At 40.4% G+C, this 15,382-nt stretch overlaps 1 protein-coding gene across 3 annotated transcripts in view; it reads left to right on the forward strand.

The window, feature by feature from the left end:
• LOC134476372 (uncharacterized) overlaps positions 1 to 15,382 on the forward strand; it is a 40,142-nt gene that overhangs the window by 6,430 nt on the left and 18,330 nt on the right. The window lies entirely within an intron of this gene.

Here is a 15,382-nt window from a genome sequence, read left to right on the forward strand (position 1 = left end):
GAGGCCCTTCCTTCCCCCTTCTTCAGTGGCTCATATCTACTGGTATCTCAGGATTGAGCTGACGTGTCACCCTCTCAAGAAGATGGTTTAACAACACTTCCTACATGTGCTGCTGATTCCCCACCACCTGCTTCCCCCACCACTGGTGACATTGTCTGCCCTTTAATCCTACAGCTGAGAGCACTCAAGGTCCTTCTTCCTGTCTGGCTTCTGCTCAGTGTCTTTCATTCCAATAATTCTGTCCCTTGGAAGAGCTGGACCCAGGGCTGACAGTATGAGAGCACAAGAGGCAGCCCTTGGTCACCGGGGCTGTTAACAGCTGTGCCACAATGGCAAGAAGACCCTGTAAGCACAGGAGGTAAGGAGCAAGCAGCTACAGCTGTTCCAGCTGTGACACCAAACCCAGCCAGACAGGAAGTAAGAGGCCTTCTGGGTTGCCTCCAGGAGGTGACAATGAGGGACTTGCTGCTCAAAGTGAGGTCCTTGGTCCACAGCATTGACATCACTGGGGCTGGGGGTGGGGTGGGGGGTGCTTGCTAGAAATGCAGTCTCATAGACTTCAGCCCTAAAGTGAAAACCAGAATTTGAATTGATTTCTACCAAATGACATATGTGTGTGTGTATGAGATATAGGATAGAATAAATTAAAAAACTAGAATCATAAGAATTTGAGATTTTTTAAATTATACTTTTAAGAAAAATTACAACTTCAGGACAAAATTTACATAAGCCATTTTCCCTTCCACAAAACGCACTTTAAAAAATCCCTAAAGGTCTTTCCACAATAAACCTGTCAATCTTGGCTGTGCCCCTGTCCTTGTCACCTATAAGGAAGCGGCAGTGTTGGAGGGTGGCAGATTTCAATGTCAAACATGTAGGTGCCTTGCATTGTAAGATGACAGACACTAAGAATTCCAAGTTCGGTTCCTGCCATTAGGCTGCTAAATGAATTGGTCTCTAAATGAGAAATTGTGTACGGTATGTATAGTATGATATTTAGAACAAAAACATGGTCAAAGGAAACTCCAACTTGAAGACTTTGGTTTTATTTGCTTGACTTTTACATGCAGTACTGTAAGGTATAATGGACTGTAGAACTACAGTACTGTACAGGGCAATCAGCAAATGTTACAGTACTGTATAAACAAGGCATATTGCACAAAAAAAGATATCAAGAGTCTATCAACAATGTGCAGAATTGTACCAAAACAAAATGGGTTGTAAATCAGAACAGCGTGCCTGGCTCAGAAGTACAAGCAGTCATTAAACAGGTAGGTGGTTAATTGAGGAATATCTGTAAACATCACCCAACTTGAAGACACTCCTTTAAAAGCACCCAGCTCCTGCTCAGAGTGAGCCTCATCTTCTCTGAGTACCTGCATTCCACCATGGAGAATGCTTTTAAAAGTCTCTAATAAATCCGTCTCTTGCCTCTCTTACTGGTGCATCCTGAGAATTCTTTTTCCCCAACAGTAGTCAGTGAACCTGAAAACCTACTCTACAAAAAGGGTAGGATAGAGTCTTTATTTCAGCCTCAGGGACCTCTCAGACTCTGCCTGGTGACATCATGATTGGAGAAAAGTTGGACTAGAATGTGATCGACAGAATCCAATATAAAGTAGTATTTTAGTATTCATAGTGATTTCCTTTTCCCTTGTACTGGGGGCTTTAAAAGAGCAGTTGACTCCAGAGAAGATGCTGGCTGTCATGATTTTCATGGAGTCATCACACCGTGGAGTCCTGGAGCAGGGGAGCTGGGCCACTGATGACAAGGCTGGGGTGCTGGGGGGCTTGGCCGTTGTATCTGGTTGCTGTTTTGGCAGTGCATCTGCATCTCAGAAGAAGTTGAGGCTGAACTTTTGGATCAGCTGCCTGGAATTTCCTCTCTTAGTTTCCATTAAAACATCAGTGAAAATTCAGATCACTGCAAAGGCAAACAAAGGCTTTACACCCTTTATGCCGGGATCCTGAACAGTGATTGTCCGTTTCTGAGGGAAATTACTCCTAGCATAGGACAGATGGGCATTCAAAAAGGATGTCTCCTTGCTGCACAGGAGGAAGGAGGTGAAGGTTCTGCAGAGGGAGCCTGGCCTGGCTACCCCCAAATTGAAGCCTAATAGCTCCCTTCTGGCTGCCTGAGGGTGCTCACCCAGCATTCCAGTCCTGCTGGAACAATCCATGTAATGGTAACCTCAGCAAAGCACACTGGGTCTAGGCAGAATGTGTGGGTGATTGCAGAGTAAACCCTGAGGTATAGATGACATAGGTGCAAATAGCCTTTTAAAAATGATTATCTGATGTACAACTTTTAAACAATGATTATCTAATGTGTAACAAGCCAACCCAAAACTTAATGGTTTAAAATAACAACATTCATTTTGATTGATAGTTAATCTGTAATCAGGACAAAGTTCAGCAGAAGAGACAGAGTCATCTAGGGAGGCTGCAAGGTGGAGGGAGGCACTCTCGTGTGCTCTCAGTTGGATTTGGATGTCTGCTACCTGGGCTAGGCAGTCTCAGACACCTACAGCCAGAAGAGTGGGGTTTTTGTGGGCTTTCCATTGATTCTGAAGCATAAGGGCCTAGAAGCAGCAGGATTTTGTACATAGTTGCTGAAGATTCTCTGTTCACATACCACAGAGAGGGTGCCGTGCAATTTCTGAAACCTCCCAAGTCACATAGGGCTCTTACTGCAGCGTTCTGTTAGTGGAAGCAGCAAGAAAATTCCATATGAACTTAGGGGAAAGAACATAGGACCCATCTCTTGATGAAGGAGGGTCAATGTCATGTTGGAATAACCTATGAATCGAAAGTCAAGGTCACCTTTTTGGAAGAATCTACCACCTGGGATATATATTTCTGTATCCACTTTTGGAAATTACTCTTTGCCATATAACTGAGAGCACTCTATTCTTGGAATTAGAATTTCTACACGCCATTTCAGACCATAAAGAGATTATGAAAGGCTTCATTGATTAGTAATGGATTCATGTCGATTTGCAAAGGACTCGTCAAAGAAGTAGGAAAAAAATCATGCCACAGTGTGATAGTATAATAGCTCACATTACAACCAGGCACCGGAAATCAGTCTGGAGAACAGGCACCATAACTTTCTTCTAGGTACAGAAAACTCCGGTAGATACAGAGTATATCCAACTTGGATAGATAAGTTCTTGTTAAAATGGTTGTTTGTGTATGGATTTGGGATGGGTAAATATACACTCAGTTTATGAAAAATAGTAACCTTAGTGAAGAGATTCACTAGATTAATGAAGTGTAGAAGAAACCTACCTACTTTTAAAAAGTTGATTGCATAAAATAACAAAAGTTGTAATTGTGTTTTTTTTGTGTTTTAATGAATAGTAGACACTAGGTACTTTCTGAAATAAGAAATAAAGCTTTAGGTAAAAGAGATAATATTTGAGATTCTAAGATTGAAAAAGAAGCCAGTAGGTGAGAACCGGATTCAGTAAACTAAAAATAAAATGATGAATTTAAAAGCTAATTTTTGTACAATACAAACCAGAATCAAAATTGCAGAAAGTCAAATAAATAACATGGAAAGCAAGTTAGAGAAATGCAAAATGATGAGAGAAAAGACAGATGATTGGAAGATCAAAAAATAAACTGGGTTTAGCTCAGTAGTAGAATACTTGTTTAGCTTGTGCAAGGCCCTGGGTTCCATCCCACACCACAAAAATTAGTAAATCAAAAGTAGAAGGTTTCCTATATAGTTAGGAAGGCCTTCCAAGGAAGATATAACCAGAACAAATGACGTTGTTTCTATGTAAAGAAAAATAATGGAAGAAACAAAATTGAGCTTCAAAAAGACTATACAATAAAAAATATTGTACCATATCCTGTACACAATTAATGAAGAATGATATATAGACACGATACTGCAAATTAGTTTGGACATAAAGAATTTTTAAAAATTCTACACACATCCAAACAAATATATTCCTCAGTATAAAATGAATACAGGCTGGGTTGTGACATCACAAATCCAAGTACCACAAAAAGCAAAATAGAAGTTGTTGTATTCAGGGTTTACAAGGGAATAGACTTAATGCAGGACACATAACTTATAGGAATATTTTACAATATTTAGCCAAAAAGTCAAATGTAGAAGAATGAGGGAAGCTGTCCGTGTACTAGAGACCCAAAGAATTCCGCTGAGGGCCTGGATCCCATGGCAATGTTCTGCACAAGGGCTTAGAGCCCATGCTGATGTCCTCCAGAAGTCCAGTTAGAGTTTTAGAGCTCATTACAATGTCTCATGCAAGACTTTATAAGGATCTGCACTGGGGAAGGCCCAAAGTCCCGTGGTGGAGGCTAGAAAGTCTGCTCCTGCAGGGTGAAAGATCTGTGCCAGTAGGCTGAGGGAGCCAGGACACAACATTCAAGGACCAGAACTGCCCCAAGAAGAACTGCAGTCATCCTCAGCGACCCAAGCTCCTCTGACAATAAGAACAGCCAAGTTCATGTCTGGAAAGCCAGCATGACTTCTCCAGGAGAATCAACAGTGCACCATCTTCCCACCAGTTCTCCCTTTATGCATTGGCAACAATCCTCAGGGGGCCCTTCCAGGCCCAGCACCCTGCTGGTTTGGTTCAGCTGAGTGGTACAAGTTGCCCATCAGTTAATCCACCATAGAAGTGATGCTAGGAGAAAATTCTTATGACTCAAGCTGAAATCTTAATTTGTAAAAAATAAAAAATAAATAAAAGAGAAAAATGATTCTAATCAAGAACTCCAAAAAAAATTATCCTTGTCCTTTCTTAAAAAATTCAAAAAGGGCTCAAAACTGTTCCCCAAGACAATGAATTTACCATCTGTTTTAAAGGAGTGTTCATAGTGTCACCTTGTCTGTCCTCCTGAAAAATGAAAACCTAAAATGGTCCCACTAACTATACCAGATGCTAGTGAAACCCATAGGTTTTAAATACTGTAATACTAAAAGACTAGGATTAGTTACCATGACAACAGGATGCTGGGCTATGTTGTGTTGACCAAGTAAGACTTCAACATGTGATGAAAAATTCCAGTCTGTCAAAAACCAGTGTCTGTGAGGATAAATGGACTTTTAAAAGGTTTAAACTGATATAAAAAGTCAAGGTTGTCTTAAAAGGAAGATTCTGCCTGGTGTCTATATATGTCAGGTAGTCTTTGGAAAAATAACCTTGGTGTTTTATAAAACTACTTGATAATTTTTAAAAATAAAAGAGAAACAGAAAAAAAGGATAGACATGATACAGAATTTTTTCTTTAAAATGTACGGAATTAACGCTAGTTAAGATATTGCATATTGTTATCCTACAAGTAGTTGTTCAGGTTATAAAATCTAGGTACAAAAGTGATCAATCAAACAATGACAGCACAAACTTTCTTTTCGATGAATTAACAGATTACTACTTGAGACCATAGCCATAAGTGAAATAGATCAAACTAACATTTATAAATATTATACTGTCTCCTTCGTGTAAAAATAATAAAAAATAAAAATCTGAAAGAGTAATAAGATCCAAAATATACTTGATAAATTTTAAAGGATTTGTACAAAACAGAAATAAAATGTATTTTAAAAGACACCAAGAAAGATAGAAGAAAGTGCTTTCTAAAGACAGAAACATGAATGAGTCATTAAAAATAAGAACAGTAAAGTTGAAAAACATGCAATAGCCTAAAAAAAAATCTAGAGGTTATATGAGGGTAAAAACAGAAAACAAAAAGTTTAAATGTAGAAAAGAATATAAAAATAAACACAGGAGAATTTTTAAGAAATATACAAACATTATTTAAGAAACAGCGCATTAATAACGGTAAAAACTGCATTAAATGTACATTTTCAGGCAAATTTTACCTAACCCTAAGCAAATAGGCCATGAATTTAAAAGAAATTCTAGAGATAGATGAATAGCTAGCTAGCTAGATAAAATTTTTATAATTAAATGTAAAATGTTTCATTATGTGACAGTTTACCATTGATAACTTCCAGAATTTTAGAAAGAAAATCCCATATTACATAGACTTTCTAACAATAAAACCAAGTGCCAAAAATATAAAGATTCATTTTGTGAAGCCAGCATAATACTGACAAAAATAACACAAAACAAATAAAATAGTTATTATGATGTTGCAGTGACATAGTAAATATTGCAATGATAAATACACCTTCCAAAATAAAAACCAGTATTTTCTTTCCCTTATGACATAGTGATTCTAAATTTTATATTAATGAGTAATCAGTAAAATAAAGTTGAGTATAAAAAAAAAACAAAAAAAGGAAGAGAGTAATCAAATAAAGAGAAACAGAAAAATTAGTCAGTAGACAAGTCCTCCCAGGTATTAAAATATTAAACAACAGCAAACAAAGCAGACTTGTCCTAGCTCCTGAATTGGTAAGTAGATTCATAGACTAGAGCAATCCGCCTTAAAATAGACTCTGGTATAGATCCCAGCCTAATAAAGGAAGCACATCAAAAAATGGATAGGGAAAAGGTTATTCATCAAACGGTTAGGAAAACGGATTAACTCAAATTATAGCCTCACCCTGCAGTAGCTCAAAACAAAAACAATAAAAACAAATGGATTAAAAGAGTCACACAGACAAAAACTTAAGTGAATAGTTAACAGAGCACTGGTGAGGGAACAATATTTGAACATAAAATGTAATGCAAGTAATTACAAAGGAAATGCTATATACATTTCACTTTTACACAATTAAAACTTCTCTACATCCAGAAGCATCACTCACAACAATCAAATTACAAATGGAAAAAAAAGTGGTTATATCAACAGGGCAGCAGGATAACACAATTAAAGAGCACACAGGAAAACTCAATACTCTGAAATCAATAAGTAAAGCTCGATTATTCTGAAAGAGATGCAGAGGCTCCAGAAAAATTCAAAGAAATACGAAATCCAGTAAACATGCAAAAAATGCATATAACTAATCAAATAGTAAAAATATAATTACAAGATGCATTTGTTCACGTCCCCAAATGGTGAGACGCTTTTGAAAGGAAATGTTCTGTGCTGGTAAAAGTCCAAAATAACGGCTCCCAGTTGCTGATTGAAGTTGGAATTTGAAAAACTGCCCAGTTATTGGTGTTGCTTACATAGGTCCTCAAGTATTCATTTCTTCTGCTCACTAAGTCCCCTCCAGTGAGTGTAAGTAGCCTAAGGACATAATCAGAGACACAAACAAAACTGTAAATGCAATGCTTTATTGTTTAGTGCCTATTGAATGATTATTCATAATAATATAACATTGCAAAGAATATATATACGTATATATTCATTAGTAAAGGACTGGCAAAATTATACTGCCTTTTCAAGAAACCACTATTCAGTCATTAAAAAATATTTTCTAGTGGATGGAACCTGAAATCATCATGGTAAACAAAACAAGACAGACTCAGAAAGACAAACCTCACATATTTCCTGCTCTGTGTAAATCTAGAGGGAGAAAGGACATGCAGGAGAGGAGGACTCGGAGGACAGAAAGGGAAGTGGGGAGATGAGAAGGTAAGGGAGGCTGAAGAGGGGTGCTTACAATCAAACTGTATCATACGCATGTATAAAAATGCTACATGAATCTCTTTATTCTGTGGAATCCATATACACTAATAAAAATAGCAACAGGCAAAATTTTTTGCCAGTACTGAAAAAAAATTTTTTTCCACTGAGCTACTTCCTTAGCCCTATTTATTTAATTCTGAGACAAGGTCTCGTTAAGCTTCTGGGCTGCCTAGGCTGGGCTCTGACTTGTGGTCGTTTTGCTTCAGCCTCCCAGAGTGCTAGGATTACAGGTGTGTGTGTCAGCTGCCTATATAAATGAGCAACCTCTAACTGGGAAACACTTCTCATGCATTCTGCCCTAGCTCAAAGGGATAAAGTACTGCTCGAGCTGCTGTCAAAGCCAAAATCCATCCTGCTTGAGCTACTTTGAGTGAGAGATAAGATATGCATCAGCTGTGCTTTCTACTTCCTAGCTCTTATCCCTGCATGCAAGTGAGCTCCCATTCCCTTGTCCAAAGCCCTCTTCCTAAGTGTAGAGCTGGCATGGTTATCTCCCAGCCTGCAGAGGTATGCCATCTAGGTATGGTCACTGCAAACTTTGTGGGGGTCCAGGTTTCTTGCAGGAAGGGGTCAGCCAGCCTGGAGTTATAGGTCAAGAGGACATGCTTAAGAAGTGTAAGAAGCCAGGATTTCTAGCCAAGCTGAGACAGAAAGAACAGGTGTTACTATCCCTTCAGTGTTAAATTTAAAGACGACTTCTAGAGGAGCCACATTTTCCCCTTTGTGTCCTATGTACACACGTGTAAATTACAGACTGATACTAGAGGAAATAGGGACAAAAGAAATACACAGTGTCTGCAAAACTGAATCTTAAACATCGTAGAGTCGAGGACAATGTGCCACCCTCCAGAACAAATACTCCTTAAGGACAACAAATATATCTATTTCTCAGGGGGCCAAGAACTTACCTCGGATAACACTTCAACTTGGAAGTCAGTGAGGTGAGAGTTGTGAGAAGAGAGTGGAACAAAGTTCAAGTGTGAGGAGTCTGCAGAGGTTGGCATGATGTAAAAACAAGCACAAAAGCAGATTCATGTGTGGCAGAAAAGATGAGCTAGGTTAGCTATAGAATGCAGTCAATTGTTGCATCCCTATGTTAGAAAGTCTTAGAGGTTGGTAAAACCTAAGGCTATAAATGTACCCTGACACCAGGTATTATGGATTAAAAACTAGTGGTCAACTTAATGCCAGTGGAATTAAATCACCATGCTGCTGAGTGTAGATGCTCCCCCTGAGGAAAGTTGCCAGCATAGTGATGTGGAGAAGGAGAAGCTGGGCATTCGGGTGCATTGAGGCATTGAGGCCCATGGAGGTGTGTTGAGGCATTGAGGCATTGTGGGTTCTCCTATGTGTTTCTGTTTGATCCACTGGTTCTCCTGAAGAAGCTCTGGTCCTCACATTGAGCATTGCTTCATGGCTCTGGAAGGGAAGACATGTGCCAGTTGGTCTCCAGGATGAACTCGTCATGCTGCTTCCTGGCATGTACCTGACTGTGCTTATTGTCGGAGGAACTCAGGGAATCCATGTCACTGAGGATGGCTGTGGTGCTTTTCAGGACAGCCCTGGTCTTTGTTGTCAGTGTGACTTCTCGGCTCTAGCATAGAACACTCAACCCACCAGCCCAGCTCCTTCACCCCGCTGGCATAGGCTTCCTAACTTCCACTGCTGACCTTTGGGCCTTTCCAGCCGGATCCGTAAAAGAGACTGGTGTGAGTCCTCGTGGGCACTAGACCTTCAGTTGTACTCATGGGAGGCATTGTCATAAGCTCTGGGTCTTCATCTGGACTCATGTAGGACATTGCTGTGGAATTCAGGCCCTTGGCTAAATAGTCTACATCTTTAGTGTTGTGGATAGATTTCCTGCATTTCTTTGTGTTAACTCTGGGTAACCTTCATAAAAATAATATTATAAACTCCATGTCCTGATTCTAATTGTTCTCTGCACAAACCCTGACTACAACACCAGGTATGACAGAAAGCAAAAACACCTTCCAAGATGTCACAGAGAGTGCTAGGGACAAAAGAACCAGTTTAGACAGCTCACACTGGCAAAGTTATAATTTGAGCTTCAAAAAGGGTATAATAATTGTGGTCAGCTAAAATATGATGAGTTTGTGGAACACCATAATTTCATAATGATATTCAGAGAAAAGTTAATATAAAGTATACAAAAGGTAATTACGATGAAGACACCATGTAGCTATCAGGAGATATGTTTAATTTTATAAATTTTAATGAGAAAGTTAACATAAATTGATATTTTATTTCTTCTATTGATTCTGTCTGATTGTAAAAAGCAGAAATGAAGCTATCATCTACATGCAAAAGTAGAAAGGTAGAAATAGAAGGGAATGGTGAGTTAGCAAAGTCATCTTGGAAAAATATAGAGAAATTCTACCAAGAAAAGGAGGGGCTTATAAGTATCAGAGATCACACACAACACTAGAGAGAGAAAAGGTTCAAAACTGTGCTCCAAGCAATGAATTTGTCAGATGGTTTAAAGGACCACTTGCTGTGCCGTCATGACCACCTCTCCTGGGAGGTGCCAGACCTAGACCGTTCCACTAACCAGGAAGGCAGCCATGGTTTTATGTGATACCAACATGACAGACCTTCTTCCGTGATGGCAGGATGAAGGGCTATGGCGGCTTGTCCATGCAAGACTTCAACACTTGATGGGAAAATTCCAAGCTATTGAAAACTAAACTCAATAGACTGAAAAAATTTCAAGTCGATGTAAAAATTCACAATTATCTTAACAGCCCACCTCACCTTATGTCCATGCTGTGTGTTTGGGGAATCTTGGGATAAGGCACTTGGGCTCATGTCCCAGTGAAGACTAAGTAGGTCAATCAGATGTTCTTACATCGGCTGAGTTGTTACTCCCTTTCTTTTTGCTCTGGACAAGCAGACATACAACCTTGGGAAAGTTTCTGGTTAAATATTATCATAATCTTAGGAAGTATAAGTAGTATTAAAATAATAAATGAGGAATAAAACAAAATGTTGACATCTTGGGGCAGGTGTAGGCATAAATATAGCATCACTCCTGATAATCATATTTATGTGTCTTGTTTGTGGTTTTATGTGTTTAGCATGCTTAAAGGAATGTCAAGAGAAATGGAGACTGAAATTTTTCCTTTAAACCAAATGACACATCATGGGTTTTTTATAAGCCTTTCAAGGTTAGTTTCCATTGCAGCTTTGGGAGCAGAAGCAAAATCACAGTTGTGAAGTAAATAAAATGGTAGAGGCTAGAGAAAACTGAGGGAAATATCTGGGAAACAGAATTTAAGGGATATCAAAGTGAGGATTAACAGTTTACGACAAATTTTTAAGATGTTAGTTAAGTCTATGACAAACAATATACCAAGATGATAAACCCATACACAATGCAAACTAAGAGAACAGTGGTGTCCACAACTGCTTCTTTGTAAGGTACTGTCTGTGTGCAAGAAAGATAAGAGGTTGTGAGAAAAAAGTGCCCAAAGTCCCCCGAGGCAAGCAGGCTTGGTGTGAAGCTGGGGGAGCTTGAGCGTGTCCTGAGTTGCAGGCTGTCCCTGCCCTGTGCTGTAATTGCAGGGAGGTGGAGCGGTTGGGAGACAGGCTGGAGAGCCAGGGCGGTGCAGTCTCCTGTGTGCATGGTGCTAGTGTGTGGGAGGAAGAGAAAGGCTAAGGAGGGAGCCCGAGATGCCCAGCCAGGAATGACAAGCAGTGCCGTGCTGTCTTCTGGGCAGCACACATTTTCTTACCTTCTCTCCCAAGCCATACGGATGGGATGAGTCTCTAGCAGACCCACACATCTGTCCTCCTGCCCAGTCCATGCCTCACTGCCTAGGACTTCTGTCCCAGGCCCATTTCTTTCCCGTAGCTTCTTTGGCTTTGCCAGGGAAGTGCTGGACCATGGCTTGGGAGAAAAACTCTACGCACTGTGACTTAGGCTGTGACCTGGGGACCTGCAGCATGGTACCACCTGTGTAGATCTAGACATGCAGCCCCTCAGGTCCACTGATTAAGAGGCATCACTTACACCTCTGACTCCTACTGCCCTATGTGTGGGAGATACATGACAGGCTCAAAAAATGACCAATCCCTAGTTCTTGTTTGCTTTCCCCAGATTTAGTGCATTGTTCCTACCTTTTTCTCCAGACCAGCTTGGGCATCTGAATTATAAAAGCTTTCTTACTGATTTACTCTCCAGCACAATAGCAAAATTTCACTGAGTGTGGTGCACATGCCTGTCATCCCAGCAACCTGGGACGCTGAGTCAGGAAGCTCAAAAATTCAAACCCAGCCTTGACAACTTAACAAAACCCTGCCTCAAAATTAAAAATAAATTTGGGGATGGAGCTCAGTACAAAGGCCCTGGACTCGATCCCCAGCACAAAACAGAAACAAAGTGAAAAACAGAAAGTTTGAAAACAACTGTCCCATACCTCTTAAAGCTCCACTATCCAAGCTCCCTTCTAAACCGTGTGTGGCCACTTTCAGGCAGGTAAAGAGGACAAAGAAGAAAGGAAATAATCATTCAGTCTTTGACTCAGATCACAGGCAGACAAGATCAGATGATTTCCCCTCCAAGGGTCTTGTGCCTCAAACTTCTTCAAAAACATTAAAGCCCAACAGTTATCTGGTGAGTACATTTGTACGTGGCCTCCCCGAGCTTGTGAATGCAGTAGCAAGTCTTCACCTGTTTTCATCTCCTTTGAAATTTCAACGTATATTCTAGGCTGGAACAACAGCCTTTGTCTCCTGGGGCAAAACGTTTTGGTTTTTGTTTCCAAACTTCAAAGTCTAATATCAAAATAAAAGGATTTTCCCCCCACATAAGCCTATGGGTTTTCTCAGGTGAAAGAGAGAAACTTAGGTTTAAAGAAATTGGGAGAGCATAACTGGTGCCCTTCAGTTTGGTCTTCCTTTCTTTAAAAGTGTCTAAAGCTGCAATGGCCAAGCATTTATTTGCCTTGGTTTTGAACTTAGAGGTAAGATAGCATTTTGTTTCTTTTCTTTCTTTCTTTTTTTTTTTTTTTTTTTTTTTTTTTTTTTTTTTTTTGCTTTTTTGTTTTTATCGGTACCAGGGATCGAACTCACGACTGTCTGATTGCAAGGCAGGCGCTTATGCCGCTGAGCTAAATCCCCAGCCCCTTAGTATTTTGTTTCTTAAAACCTGACACTGACAGTTGAAGTCAGGATTTTATTAAGGCTTCCTTTGTTTTTTTCCCAAACCAAGCCAAACACAATAATTTCATCTAATAATCAGTCAACAGCATTCCTGTAGTCAGTGTTCTCCAAAAAACAATAAGATATATACAGAGAAAGACATGGAAAGAGATTGACTATGGGAACTGGCGTCCTTCGCTATGGAAGCTGAGACTGTCAGGACAGACACAAGCCAGAGAACCAGGAAAGCAAAGAGCATGGCGCAGTCCACATCCACACGCTTAAAACCAGAGGAGTTTATGGTACAGTTCTCCATGAGAACCTGGCACTGCTGGTGCCAATTCTGGGGTCCAGATGTCAGAGAACCCTGAGTTCTAGTGTGAAGGAGAAAGAGATTGGCATCCTGGCATGAGAATCTGCCCTTCCTCCTACTTGTGTTCTGTTGGGGGCCAGTTCCCCTACCTTGAAGGAGGGTTTTCTGTCTCAGTTCAACAGCTCACAGCCTCAGGGTGGCCCGGTCACTCTAGTCAAAAGCAAAACTCCCAGACTTCCCTTACAGTGGAAGAGAAATGGGCCCAGTGCCTGCTGAAGCACTGAGAATAAGTGGTGTTTACTGTTCTGGGTTTCCTCTGCCACAGGCAAGTTGACACCGCAAATCAACCATCTCAAGTATTTCTGTCTTAATTCATGTCTGCTGTTATAACAAATCACAGCAGACTGGATAATTTATAAAAAATGAAAATTTATTTCTCACAGTTTTGGCGACTGGAAAATCCAGTATCAAAACGCTAGTAGGTTGTCTAGTGAGGTCAGTGCTCCACTTTGAAGGTGGTGCCCGCTGTGCCCTTCAGAAGGAAGGGGTACAACTGAAAGAGCAATGGACTGAATACTGCATCCTTCCTTTAATAAAAGCTTTATTCCTACGCATGTGGGAGGAGCCTTTATGATTTAGTCACTTTTAAAGGTCCCACCCCATAAAACTGTCACATGGGCAACACTTGAATTTTGGAGGCAACACATTGGAACTGTAGCAAATATAAACCTTAACATGAGAAGGAGGAAGAAGAATGGGAGGCTATGGAATAATTTTAATAAGGATACATATGCATAGTCCTACCATGTCGACAAACAGGCCACGTTTCATATAGATGATATAGAACAGCTGGTAAGTGCCCCTTAATTACTGTTGGGTTGCACGGATGAATTTACGTATACCTGTTCATCTGCTGTCTGGTATGCTTTGGCAAAGCCAGAAGATCTTCTGTGAATGAAATAATCAAAGTAGCATAAGGTGGGAGAAGTGAGGGTATCTTAGTCATTTTCCTTGTTGCTGGGGGCCCGACATCCACAAGTTAAAGAAGGAGAGTCTTCTTTGAGCTCATGCTTTAGAAGGTTTGATCTTTGCATGATGAGTGGCATGAGAGCAGGAAAGCTGCTCACCTTATGGCAGCTGGGAAGCAGCGCATGAAAGCTAGAGCCAGGAGGGAGATGGACACTTGTAGGCCATGTCCCCAGCCACCACCTCTTCACAACAGACCCATTCTAACATTGAACCAGCTGCAGGATGTGCATACTTTACTTACCTTTCACAAACTTGGTCTTCGCCTATTGCAGGTTGGGAGGGACATCCCGACATAAACCATAACAGAAGCTAAAACGATTAATATTTTGGAGCATAATTATTTAGTCAAGATAAAATAAATGAAAGGCTATCTACCTTAGATCCAGTGGCTGAGCATGCCATCTCTCTCACTTAACAAAAGATATGGCTTTGGGGACTGTAGCTGTCCACCCTCATCTCATTCCTGGTGACTATTTCTATTTTTTGTTTGAGGGTGACAACCAGGTAACAAAGAACCAGCTCTTGTAACTCTCCTGACTCCTTGAATGTGCCTCTGGATCCTGGAGGAAACCTACAAAGTAGCTTCCATGGACTCCTACTTACTTCCAGAGCTGGGTGTCTCACACCCTATATGTGGAACAGAGCAAACACTGAACATACTCTTAGGAGTCTGTGTGTTTCAGTCCCTTAGGATCAGAGCACTTCCCTGAAAGGAAGAATGAAACATTTTGTCTGGAGGAACTATCCTATAATTGGGTACTTGAACAATCTGAGAAGGTTGACATCTCTTCATCATTTACTTTTATCAACCTCTTACAGCAGAACTCCAAAAATATAAGTAAAGGTGCCCTTATTGTCTGATCTTGTAACACACTGGAATTTCAAACTTCTAAGTTTAAGATGGCCCACTAAGAGCAGAGAAGTCCCTGGGTGCTCTTTGCTGCAGAGCACATGTGTGAAAGATATGAACTATGCTTTTTTAAAAAAAAGATTAGGATTTTGAAGTTTTGAAGCACCTTTGGAGGATATCTGGGTGGGCACTGGCTCATGCACTGATTTAAAAAGGATTTCCAGAAAGGAGCAGTGCCTTCTACCCACCAGCTGGAAATGCTCCCTGCTTGAACCTGTTCCAAATTATGCTTTATTCTCTGATGCCTTGGGCTATTCCCCTGTCTGGCATGCGCAGCCACTGGAGCTGAGGCACATCTAGAAAAGCAATGAGAAGAAATGGTTTTTATACTTCTCCCTGCAAAAGGCATATGTGATTGTGGTCATCTGTCTTGTTATAGATTTGCA

Source organism: Cavia porcellus, unplaced genomic scaffold (assembly GCF_034190915.1).
Source record: "Cavia porcellus strain 051 isolate PalLab524CR breed Dunkin Hartley unplaced genomic scaffold, mCavPor4.1 scaffold_6, whole genome shotgun sequence".
NCBI classification, from domain to species: domain Eukaryota; kingdom Metazoa; phylum Chordata; class Mammalia; order Rodentia; family Caviidae; genus Cavia; species Cavia porcellus.